This window comes from Heterocephalus glaber, unplaced genomic scaffold, assembly GCF_053883595.1.
Source record: "Heterocephalus glaber isolate CG9 unplaced genomic scaffold, H.glaber_assembly_v1.0 deba00001457, whole genome shotgun sequence".
Lineage (NCBI taxonomy): Eukaryota > Metazoa > Chordata > Mammalia > Rodentia > Bathyergidae > Heterocephalus > Heterocephalus glaber.
The window spans coordinates 33,855,398-33,866,806 of record NW_028258305.1 but is presented as its reverse complement, the minus strand read 5'-3'; the positions used below and the strand labels follow the sequence as shown (position 1 = coordinate 33,866,806).

General features: G+C 36.6%; 1 long non-coding RNA gene across 2 annotated transcripts in view; it reads left to right on the top strand.

Moving 5' to 3' along the window:
• Window positions 1-296: 296 nt before the first annotated feature.
• The window catches only part of LOC147827025 (uncharacterized), a 210,487-nt gene continuing 199,374 nt past the window's right edge, over window positions 297-11,409 (top strand). For both annotated transcript variants that reach the window (XR_015453199.1, XR_015453200.1), the window contains exons 1-3: window positions 297-474; window positions 7,533-7,590; window positions 7,889-8,048. This is a non-coding gene — a long non-coding RNA (uncharacterized LOC147827025). The remainder of the gene's footprint in view (window positions 475-7,532; window positions 7,591-7,888; window positions 8,049-11,409) is intronic.

Here is an 11,409-nt window from a genome sequence, read left to right as displayed (position 1 = left end):
CAGCTTGTTCTGGTCATAATCACAGTGTCCCCTTGACTTGGAAGAGAATTGGAAACTCAAAAGGGGCATTTCAGGGACATAGTGCTCAATGCCTTAGTTTTGCTCAGGGATGATACTCTCATGTATTTCTGGTCGTGTTTAAATAGAACAGGTAGGTTTATTTTCTCTACTGAAATGCAAGTAGTGGCCTGATAGTCTGGTCCATTTTAATCTGAAATAAAACAAGTGCAGTTAATGTTCAACTGAAAGCTTCTTGAGATCAGAGAACAGTGTGTCTATCACTCCTGTGTCTCCAGTACCTAGAATAGTGCCTAGTACTCATTATATGCCCAGCACATTCATGCTGAATATTTAACTAAGTGCAAGGCAGAGGAATTTCTTCTCATTTTATTTTTCTATCCTGTGTTAAACATCTTACAAGGCTGAATGGCATATCTTGTCCTTCTCACTTTGAGTTTCTGCAAACAAGTTTCTGTAAGTATACATGTATTTATTTGTGTGTTTGTTTATATTTTGAGGTGTGTTTATCTACTCCGATTAAGCATTAGAAATTCAGAGAAAAATAGGTCATGAGCTTTACCTTTCAGTGGAAAAGAATGATATAAACAAATCATTATAATACAAGGTAGAAAGTATTCTTGGTGATTGCAAAAAGGAGCATTCACAGGGAAGAAAAGAAATTGGCTTATGGTTCTTGGGGTCAGGAAAATCATCCAAAAACAAGTGTGGCCTGTGTGAGCCTGAGCTGTGAGAAAGCCCTTGGTTAAATTCATTGCCCACACATTTCCCACATAATCTTGAGAAATAGGAAGCTTTATATCTGTCTTTTTTACCAGAGTTGTTCAGATCACATCTAAATATGTACTAAAAAAGAATTTTACTTAATTTCCTTAGTTTCTCTACTTAATTTCAAAGGTACATCATTCTAGTATTCTAAGAAAGCAAATTGAACCAGAACATTTGCTGTTTTAGAAACATGGGAGGAGTCCATCATAATAAAAGTTATCATTAGATAACCTTGGGTGGACCATAGATTAAATGTGCCTCTACAAATAATAATAGTGGTCATATAAAGCTATTATGAGAGTTAATCCCCAAGATATCTGTTAGACCAGAGCCTCTCCATTATTGTCCTAGTACATTTCCTTTCTCTTGAACAAGTTTTTTCTTTTGCAGTGAGAACACTGAAGAATATTTAACTTCTAGGAAAATAAGCTTCCTCTTAAATGCTGAGCAATCTTTCAGATTCATAGTTAACATCTGTCACCCATGATTAATTGTCACCATTAATAAGACAAGCACACTCAGCACAGAGTGAGTCAGGCCAGTACATTCTGGAGCGAGGCTGAGTAAACTGAGGAGTTTTCATTTTGCCATCTTTCTCGGCATGCACTATTTTAAAGGCCTCTCTAACTCTTGAAAAAGCTCTTCCCCTACTACATACCTGTTTTACCCGATGACTGTAGATCACTCATTCCCTGCTAGTAGCTAATTCTGAAGAGAGCATGTGACAGTGGTTGCTTCTGCAGCCTCACTGGGATTATCTTCCTCTGCACTTCTAAGTACATTCACCATTCACTTAAGGTTTTCCTGTTTCTCTAAAGATGACTTGAAAATTCAGAAATAACAGAAGTATTTAAAAACATGAATGAAATATAGAAACTTTAATTTAGCTTTTCTTTACATCTTTTCCCATCTTTACTGTTCATTGTTTTATAACATCAAAAATGAGAGAGAGAGAGAGAGACAGAGAGAGAGAGAGGAGTCTAGCAGAAAATTAGCACCGAGAAACACTTTTTTCTTTTACTAAGTGATTTATTTTTAAATAGCAAGATCAAATATCTTGCCCAAAACTTCTGATTCAAAGTGCATAATACAATTGTTTTCATTGGGAAGAAGATTTGATGCTTTCATGAATTAGTGGAAATCTGATTAAAGCTTTATGGCTCTCTCCTTAGGAGAAATTAAAATAATATCCAGCTGTGGTGTGAGCTTCTCACTGGAGTTCTTTAGCTGAGAGGGAGATTAACCAAACCTGGCAAAATTGAGTTGTTTTGTTAGAACTGCAGAGGGACCAGGAGAAGTGAACATGCATCCTAAATGAAACGCGTTAATAGGAGGGGAGATTAAAGAGATTTCATTATTGATGTTAGACCAATGAGAAAGACAAGAGTAACCATATTGGATTAGATTCTTGGAGAGTGGGTGCTAAAATAGGATTAGCCATGCAACCATTTATCAGGGAAAATAACTGCTAGAGGAATCCAGAGAAGGCTGGATCAAATTTCAGACCACAATTCATAGACGCCCCGAGTAACAACAAGGGAAGAGAAGCATGGATGAAAGCATCTTTGACTACACTTTGTCTATGTATGGCAAAGCAGTCAGGCTGTACTTAAACCAGAGGGATATATATCAGAGAAGTCTAACGCTCCCAGATCTTAAAACATTAGACCTGCCTGAGGATACCTGCTGCCATCAGTTAGTTATGAATGTCTCTTGGATGTTTTCTGATTGGTGTTCACATGTGTAATGAAAATCTTCAGACTTGGTACTGGCACATGTAAGTTCACATGTCCCTACTCAGCTTCTTTGTTTCTGATCTTTCACTCTTTCCTTTGGTGATCCTTACCAGAGAGCCAGTCCATTGACCACTCCCCAGGAATTTCTATATTACCACTTTGGCCCATATCTCCCTCCACAGGTCCACTAATTAGTCATTAAATTCCTTTCCATGTCATCTCTCACTCTAATAGTGAGTCTAATGATGGTTTGCATCTCCAGCACCAAAGTATACTTAGACCTTGCATCCATTAGTTCTCAAAATGTTGGGTTATCTCTCATTTTCCCAGTGTATAGTCATCCAATAAATTAGTCCCTTCATACAAAAGCTGAGAAATTGTCATAGAATGAGCTTGTCATGATGTTCTAGTGTCCACCCTCCTAAGGACCTGGCATGTCTTTAATCTGGGTTCCTATCTAGTAACTGAATCAGGGATTATGACTTTTTATTGTATGATCACTTTCACATTCTTTTGTTCTTCATTCTCCTCTTCTTGTTCTTTTTTTCTACCTCTTCCTTCTCATTCTCCTCTCTCCAGATCTTCTTCTTTATTATATATGCTAAGCAACTTGTTAGTGCTTGCCTATCATGTTATTAGTGCCACAATACCAGTCAGGTTAACTTTCTTGGTTATACCTCTAACCTTGCAGGTACTTGTGGTAATTATGCTTTCCTGCATTCTGAGAATCAAGTTTTTACTCCCTGGCCTCAATTCTTTCAGTGAGTCTACAATCTCCATGAATGTTAATGCACCCAGATTTATAGTCTACAATCCTAGATCTTGGAACTGATCTGCAGCTTGCAGAGTCTGGCTACTATGAAACATCTTAGTGATCCTGGTGCCTGCTCAAGTATGCATCCCTGTTGGTTTTGGTGGGTACTTTGTCCAGCAGACTTCTTATGGAACATAGTCTTTGCATCTTCTGGCCTTCCTTACTGTATCTATCCAAGAATGATACCTCCTTGGCATCTTTATTCTTTCCTTTACCTTCTGAGAAGGCAAGTGAGGCATTTCCGCTTCACTGCTAGCTAGACATCATTTTTCCTGTCATCTAAAAGCCACTCCAGCAGTAAAATTTTTCCACAATATTGGGTCCTGTGTCCTGAGAAAGTGCCTGTAAATCATTAAATCCCTTTTTATCCTGTCTGGCACTCCAGCCTCATAATCAAGCATCTCAAAGTCTAGTCACAGTAGCATTCCTTTGGCTCTGCCAGCCTATATATGTAGGTATTGATTGATTAATTGATTGCAATTGTTGAAATAAATAGCTTTTTTTCCACCCTCCATGCCAGTGCTCCTGCTCCCCAGTCAGGCCCAGCAGGTCCCTAGCAGGGTTAGGCTTCAGATTCAATCTGAGTTGTTGTCCTGGAAAGCTGGACAGTAGAAATGGGGGCAGCTCCTGAGAAGTCCCTTACTGCCCATTGTCTGATTGGGAAGATTCAGTATTTTCCAGCACAGTAGAAATGTGAGTTTCCACTGAGGTTGTGGCTCTCTACAAGCCCACAGTTCGGGGCTGATCACAGAGTAAACATTTCCAAAGGATTTGCTCTACATGTTCCTGCCCTTGTTCTGGAACTCCAGGTTTCTCTCATCAGGTGCTTGACCTTCACAGAGCAGACCTGCCTTTCCTGAACACCCACATATTTCTGGACCCCTAAAACACTGCGATTAGCTTTTCAAACGTGTCTTCCCTTCCACCATGATATAAGAGCCTTCTTGTAAGCTACTGCAGAGATTTTTCTGGCTTCCACCCTTGGCCATTAGGGGCTTTTTAATAGCTCTCAATCTCATTATCTTTGCATGGGATCAATACAAATTTTCAGTTATCAGCCAACTCTTTTGTCTTCATAGGTATTTTTGTCATAATTTTCAAATGTCTACATTAGTGCACTTTGCAGAAAATTACCCTTTATGATTATGTTTTCCTGGAACATCACCACTGAAATGTTTAAGAAATATACTGCTATCTCGTGTCAAGGGCTACCACCATTCCCCCCAACAAAAAACAAAAACAAAAACAAAACAAAACAACAAACTAAGATGAAATCCTCCTCATCTGCCAGGAGGTGTGCAAGCTAGTCCTAAATCTTCATTTTACCAGCTGCTCTCTTAACAACTTCTGTTAGTAGAAATCCTTTCAGAAGCAGATGCCAAAATGGAGTTAAGGGTGAAAGGATTTTTATTAGGAAGAAAATCTGAGAGAAAATTGGGAGGGATCCAGAGAATGTTGAAAGAGCTCTCATACCCCAAGACAAATCTGACAATATGGTAGAGAAGAAAGAAAGGTGGACAGAAGAGTCCTAGTCAATTATTTAGTCTACTGAAGACTCTACAAAATCATTAAAGAGACCCTAACCCAAAACCAAGCCTTAATATCCTTGCTGTCCAGTCATTGGATGGAAAAGCTCATGGGATGTAATGTGTCCTAGGCCCAAATGCGCGGTTGGTTGATTTTAGAACAAAATAGCAAGAGTATGCCCCTTGTCAATTTTAGCCCCTATTGCTGGAGGTCTGTAACTTACATTATCATGGCTACCTCAACTAACAAAGGCAGATATAAGGTATTTATATTTCAGTAGTGCTCTGATATTCACACACATGGAAATCAAAACAAGGGCTATTGCTTTTGACAGTGAGAAAAGCTACAGTGAGAATAAATTTCATTTTCTAAGTGATCCCATGCTGGAATAGTTCTTTACTGAAGACTTTGGGATAATTAATCCTGAACCTCTCTATTTATAGGATGGTAATTTAACCAAATATGGTGTTAACCTAGAGTTAGAGAGGGTCATGTGGTATAGAACTTGTGCCAAAGATGTCTTCACTGACTTAAGTTTGTCCTTAGATTTTTTTCTTTAATTTTAGCAAATCTGAATTTTAATACAAAAAGTGATATAGTGCAAATTACGCTAATACAGAATTATTGACCATACATTATTGACCAGGGTGTTTATGATGTAATACTTACTTATTGTTGAGGTTTATGTTGACCTTTTTACTCTTGCCAAGTAAATGTTTCAGTACAGTTTGAGAAATATAGCAATAGAAAATTATCTCCTTAAAGTTGCTTGCAAATGCATATGTTAAAATGCAAAGCATGCTGTGAGTGGTACCATCCTCTCACTGAATATACAGCTGGTTTTAAAGCCTCTTCTTGATTCATTTGTAGAAGATAAACTTTACTGCTAATTGTCAATGAGTATATCTTCACCTCAGAACTTACATCTTTGTCAAATATCACTTTTTAAAGTGCCACCTAACAAGTTATCTAGTTGCTTTTTTTTTCTTTTCCAAGATGAGCAACAGTTTAAAGCATTCTGAAAACTTTATAAATTATTTTGAATTATCTTTGTTTCTAATATTTGCATTAAGACTCAAAACATGTTACTTCTTTTGTTTTATAATTACTTACAAACTAACTAGTTGCCCAATGACTAGATATCTGGACAAGCAACCAAATCTTTATCAATGAAAAGTTAAATCCTAGGAACACTGAAACAAGATAGGAGTGGGTTAAAAAGCAATTTCTACCCTGTGGAAATCTTTCATTATCTCAGGGTTCTTTAAAATGTTGGTGTTTCCAAAGTGGTTTATTATTAGATGAACTGAGTCATGTAAATCAATGTTATCTTTAAGTGCAAACACATCAGATAAGAGGAACTATGAAATCAAATAACATAGTTGTAAAGCATAGCTCAGGAGATATAAAAGGGATCTTTAGATTTGATCCATGTGTATACATGGTATTATGTCTGTCCATTTTAATTATAAGCACTGTTCTATAGAAGTTGATTAATCAGATATAAAATTGACACCCAGCAAGAACTCATTGCCTGTTGTTCATAGAGGCCAATACTATGGTAATGGTTATTGTAAAAGGAAAGAGATTTACCGCAAGATCAAACAGCATGAAGGACAGGAACAAAAAAGGTCCAATCAGCCTCCATGATGATCAGCCAGTATGGGGGAAATTTATAGGAAGGGAGAGGGGAGAAGCTACTTGTTGGTTGGATGGTGAGAAGTTTTGGGGTTCTTTTGAACAGGTATCTTTTGCATCTTCATAAATCCAGGTTTCTTTTGTAAGGGGAGATATATTCTGTAAAGAGGATTTTGAGTATTTCTACTTAAAAGGTCACTGACTGGGTAAGCTGGCTTCTTTTGTGCATAGCCATTCTTGAAAAGCTGATTTTAAACCCTCCTGGAGTGGATTCTGGAAGGGTTTTCTGAAAAAGAGTTTCAGCATTTGTTATTTAAGGAATGTATGTCTGGGTGTTTCCATGCCTTTGCTGATTTAAATGTAGGCATTGAGGAAAATTCTTATTCTAATAGTATGATTTACTCATTAAAACATGACCCGCAAAGCTGCAGCCCTGAGGGTAAGAAATATTTTGTCATTCAGTTAAGAGGATGAGCAACTTTCATTATGAGCATAACTCTGAGAAAGCTGCATGCTCTGCTGGTGAATTCAAAATATTTCATCAATAATCTTTAAAGGATTTGGTATTTTGTAAAACCAAGAAAGAAAGATAAGAAATGGAGAAAGGATGGAGGGACGTGAGGGAAAAAGGTGGAAAAAGAATAGAGATGTTTTATGTACTTGTATGAGCTTCCCATGACAAATATAATCATATGTACTGCAAACATGTACTAATAAAAATATTTTTAAAAAAATTATACATGAGTATTAGAAAGAAAAGAAAAATAATAGACAAAAACCCTGTTTAACATTAAAAGAAAATTTTATGGAACTAATAAACCTGAATGAATTGAGTTCTGATTTATCTAAACTGTTTCATCTAAAGGATTTTGGACCAAAAGGGACATGTCTAAGAGAACAATTTAGGAAACAACTAAGCATCTCTGAGATTAAAATATTAAACTGAACATCATGGCCTTTTTCAAGTCTGGGTTCCAGTGTCAGGAAAGTAAGTGACATTTCCTGACTGTCTCTCTGTCATTTTTTCACAGACATTGAACAAAGTGGAGAGTAAAGGGAACATCAATGAAGAACATCAACTTCAAAAAGGTTAATTATCAGTATTCTTTACATTCATCCATATAAGGCCTCCAATAGCAGCTGATATCAAATGTTATTGTTATCTATCTTATTCCTAGTTGACTAGAGGCCTACAAACACTTTTCAATGCAGATATTAAATTCTAATTAGATGTATGGATGGCTTATGGCTTATTTGGGCTTTTAAAAAATATTAAGTTCAACTCCCAATAGCAAGTTGAGGACCCTGGTAATCTTTAAAAAGCCTTTCTGTGTTTAAGTTAATGAACTTTTGTTATGGGTTGTAACTAGATGTTCCCCCAAAGCAGGTTTTGTTGCTGCTGCTTGGTTGGTGTTGGTGTTGCTGTTGCTGCTGGTGCTTCACTACTTTGCCGCCTTCTGCCTGCCATGAACTGTTTCTCTGTGATGCCCCTCTGCCACGCCAGCCTGCCTTGGAGCCAGCTGATTATGGAATGAAACCTCTACAAAGTATGAGCTAAAATAAACCTTTCCTCCTTTAACTTTGAGTGTCAGATATTTTGTCTCAGCAATGAGAAAAAGTAACTAAGACCATGTTTCTTTGGAAATATTTTCAAACTTACAAAACAGTTGCATGAATAGGAATAGTGCAAAGAACACCTACGTGCCTAGTATCCAGATTTATCTATTATTAACATTTTACCTTTTCCTTCATATTGTGCTCTCCTTTCCTAGAAAAATGCAATCAAATTTATGTGTGAAATCTGAAAAGAGTTGAACTCTTAGACCTAGAGAGTAGGATGGTCATTATTAGAAGTTGGGGAGATGTAAGCCAAAGGATATACAATTTCATTTAAGAGAAATAAGCTGAAGTGGCCTAAAGCACAATATGGTAACTATAGTTAATATATTATTGTATTCTTGAAAAATGCTGAGAGCAGATATTAAATGATCTTACCACAAAAATGACAACTATGCAAGATAAGACATATGTTATTTAAGGCATTCTGCAATGTATGTGTACTTCAAAATATCATGTTGTCCACAATAAATATATGCAATTTTATCTGTCAAATTAAAAAGTAAAGTAAGAAAAAAACACAAAAATATTATGTTTAATGATATATATTTAATTATATTTACATATCTGATTTCAGTGTATATAATTATAGGTAAAACTTATAGTTTCAATTATATATAATTTTAATTCCATACATATTTATATATGTATAATATTTGATTACCTCATGTGTGTATGCATGTTTGTGTGTGTGTGTTTGTTACTGGGAGTGTTGCTGGCCCTTGTTTTTATTTTTATGAGATGATCCCTCTATGAGTTGCTAGCTTGCCTAGGTTGTGCTCAAACTTGCTGTTTTCTTGTATTAGCCTTTCAGATTGCTAGGATTACAGGCATGTACCTAGTTTTGATTACTTTTTAAATTTTTGTTATAAAAAAGACATTTTTAGCTTATCTTGTACTTAGCTTACCCTAGCCTGAAACACCCTTGCTGAGGAGTTCTAACTCATTTTCGTTAAAAAGTTATTTGAAAGATATGAGCAAATGTGCTCAGTACTAGGGTCTCTTGTTTCTTGTCCCTTTTAGCTAATGAAACTAGAAAATATGTGCAGTTGTATAAACACACACATATATGTCAAGAAATCCACTTTACACACATATATAAATGTATACATCATTCTACCAATGACCTTCCTTTATTCTCAACTAAAGTATCAAGATAATAAATATTCATGAAGTTCTCACCACTAGTTACTTTGTCAACATTTCTACATCATTTTTGGTTGAATGAATCTCATCCTCGAGTAAGTTATCATGTCATTCTTTCATTTTTGTATGATCCTTGCTTTGTTCCTTTTATTTTCACTTCGTTTTTATAGTTTAATCTTCAAGGGTTAAACTTTTCTTTGCATATCTCATTCTGTTCCAGCAATACTGCATCTTTCATGTGGCTACTTCCGATAGTACTCACTTTTATGGTATTACCTCTGCTTTACCTGAATCCTTTGATCTCCTCTCCTCTCGTTCATGGACATTTGATGGTCCTCTCTTCTCTTTCATATCAGTTTGCAGCACAGAGATGGCTGTGGAAGAGCCATTGGAGTTTGTTTTGTTTTCTCTACTTTCAGCTAATTTTAAAATTGTCTCCAAATAACCCCAGAAGTATTGGTTCCATATAGTCTATTAGCTATGTTGGTTGATTTTGTCCAGTGTCATAATTGGGGTACATGAAAAGTGTTGAGCTCTATTTGAAACCAGGCAACTGCCATTTCTCTCCAAACCTGGATTACCTTAAAGGCATCAGTTTTAATTTTGAGACTACTGAGTATAGAATTGAAGTGAGTACACCTGTGACTTTAAAAATTATGAAATTCTATTTATTAGATTTGAAGGGAGCAGACAGGAAAGAGGATATAGAGAAATACTGAGATATGATTAAAAACATATCACCATCTTGGATTTTAGATCCTTGCCTTGGTACTCAAACTGAGATTTAAGAGAAAAGGAGATTAAGATAAAGAACAAAAAATAATCTAGAAATAAAATATATGAAGCCACATAAATTCATTAGTTACTAATTTATGAGTCAGTGCACCAGGCACATCAGCTTGATAAGAGCATCAAGTAACTTAGTGGCAAAGAAAGCCTCACATCTTCACGTTTTAGATGGCAAGCTCAGCATTCTTTGAACTAACCCAATATTATTTTTAGAATTCTAAAGCTTTTTCATATCTTCTGATATCTATCAGACAGGCCGTTTTGTATTAACAATGCTTATTTCATTATATTTTACCTTTAGAGTTATTAAGGGAGGCATGACCACTGGGTGTACTCTGTTTAGACTTGAAGTGCAACATTTGCTGCAAAGTAAAAATACATACAATTTCCATTTTAGTGGAAGCTACAATCATGATATTTTCATATCTTTTGAAAAACCTAAACAATTACAGGCATACAGTAAACTGTTTTTGTAGAAATGACCATTTAGATTTAAATATTTAAGAGTTAGGAATGTGAGCCAGATGGTAAGGTCTTCATGTAATCTGGGGGCAGAGAACAGAAGGTCCGAAATGGAAGGGACCAGGTGGGGAATGCGGGAAGTGAGCTGAATGGCTTAGAGTCCGAGGAGTCGGGATGATACAGGAGAGTAGAAGGCTAATGGGCTGGAAAAGCAATGGGGAGAAAGGATGTTCTGATTATCTCCCACAAGAGAGGTTTTGGACAATCCATAGCATTTAATATAATAGCGGTTCTGGGTAAATGGTTCCTTATACAGAGTCAGGCAGAAGGAATATTCTGTAAATAGTCTGCCATCGATAAAATTCCAGTGTTCGGGTCAGAGATGATTAAAGTATAACCCAGAGGATGACAGGAATGGCTGTGATGGGCAGCATCACGGAGGGAGCTGTTCTCAAACATTAAACAGAAATCACCTACAGATTACAGGGAAGTCCCTTGTTTGAGTCTGTGGTTTAAAAAATGCTCCAGGCAAAAGGTTCTAGTAGAACATAAAGTCTTATCTGAGTGCACGGAGGCAGACACAGGCAGAAGTCTCAGGCCGAGCCAAAGGCCCAGAGTGTGACCTTGCAGATCTACACAGAGGAAAGACCCGCAGGCGGTGGGGGATGCACAGCCAGTCTCCTGTTAGCTTCAGCCCTTTCCTGTCAGGAGTAAGATGTCCAAAGACGATGCTATTGGTTTCTTTCTTTTACATGAGTTATAGTATGCTATACCTATGAATGTATGCCTTGTGCACAATTCAGTGTGAAATTTAGTAAAATCTTTTAATCTGTGGATTTGGAGTGTTCTCAAGCCAGGGATATTATCATCTACTGTGATATAATTCATGGATCC